This window comes from Gorilla gorilla, chromosome 3 (genome assembly GCF_029281585.2).
Source record: "Gorilla gorilla gorilla isolate KB3781 chromosome 3, NHGRI_mGorGor1-v2.1_pri, whole genome shotgun sequence".
Classification (NCBI taxonomy): Eukaryota; Metazoa; Chordata; class Mammalia; order Primates; family Hominidae; genus Gorilla; species Gorilla gorilla.
Window position 1 is genome coordinate 207,384,941 of NC_073227.2, and position 1,857 is coordinate 207,386,797.

Genomic DNA, 1,857 nt, shown 5'->3' on the forward strand with positions numbered 1-1,857 from the left:
TATTTTTGCATGTTTTAGATAATAAATAATACATTAATAGAGTAATATTGTAAAATCCCCACAAGTAAATAAATATGTATATATCAAAGATACAGACTCAAACATTCTTATTAATAAATGTGTACAATCAAAAATATATGGACAGAGATGTCTGTGTGTCCCTGCGTGTTTCCCTGCTCTAGTATTTAAGGTGTCAAAAATTGTCTTGGTTTCACTTAAGATGATAACTTTGAGGCACAGAAAATACTTTTCTCCTGAGGGTTAAGGGTAGAGTCTTGAGGCTGTGAGGTCACCTACCTTGAGAGTAGCTTGTATCTTTTGTTCTCTAAAGTGTTCAGAATTCAGATACCACCTCCCTCTCCCAGGAAGCAAGTCAAGGAGAACTGTCAGACTGGGTATGTGAAGTGCTGGAGACAGGAGCCATTTCTGCACCAATATTTGAGGTCACTTTCTCAATGGGAACAATTATCTAGTGACTCGAAAGTTTTCAAGTAACTACTTGAACATGTGAAGAGCTAGCTAACAGCATTTCAGCATGCTGATGCTTCCAGTAAACCCATAAAAATAAGTATACATATTTATTTTATCCTTCTGACCTTATGCAGAGACATTTTCACTAGCTACAATAGTTACAGTGGGACTGGAAATATGAGAACAGGTAATATCTATATGGTACCTGGAGAGGCCTGGCCTCCAGCCTCCTTTTAACGTGAAACCAGTGAGAGGAAGTGTCAGTGAGGAAGCTGGGCTCTGGGACCTGGGCCTGGGGTAAATGAGGAGCACACACAATGGGAGAAGGCCTAAGAGTAGCTTCACAGACTTTGGAAACAGAAGTTATGTACATTTTCACACAGGCTTCCTGAGAGTAGCCAGCCGAGATAAGGACATTCAGAAATCCGGTGGCAGAGGTGAGGCTCTGTGTGAACCAATTCTATGATGTTCTCTCATAGGCCTGGGACTTAGACTATTCTGTCCCCGCCCTCTGGATGTGACTGAATTCTGGCCAAGAAGATAGTGGCAGGAGTGATGGCCATGACTTAATAGCCTGCCACAAAACTTCTGCATCGCTGCCCACAATTTTTCTTCCTTGTCTGCGTGGAAGGCCATGGGATTAGAACAGCAGCTCCGGGAAATGAAAGCAGCCTGGAGTCATCGCTTTCTGGAAAGTTGCCAGGGAAAAACCTAAGGAGGACCTAAATGAGACCATCTTATGAGTTTATTTTGTTAAACTGTTGAGATCTGGAGGATTTTTGAAAATTATTATTACTGAAGTACAGCTTAGTTGTTCTGATTCAAACAACACTCCCCTTAATAAGTGATCAGTGTGGCAGCTCCACAGCACACAAAAGGGAGTGTAAGCAAAAAAAAAAAAAAAAAAAAAAAAAAGAGTTTGCCTTTCCTGTCTCAGAATTCAAAGTGCAGGTGAGAAACTTCAAAGGGACCCTGGACATGAGACATTCCCAGGACTTGCCAGAATAGACTCGACTCAAGCCACTCCACTACTTATCACATGCCAGGACTAACGTCACCCTAGGTGCTGACAATAAGGACACAAGAGGTTTGGAAATGGACAAGTAAAAAGAGTGGGCGGGAAGTTGCCCGAGTTTTGGCATCCTTCTATGACACATCTTAGCCATCGACCATTATGAGAATTGAATGAATAAGGTCTGTCGGATTCAAGTATCGGCATCCACCCCTACTTCTGTTACGTGATTACTGAACTTGAGGAGTAAAGGGAGGAGAGGGCCAGTGGTTGAGGCCTCCGTATGTAACCCGGTATTGCATGCCCCGTATGCATACAAAGTATCCATGTTCTGCCTGCAGAAAATCCTGGAAGATAGTAGCAAAATGGGGACA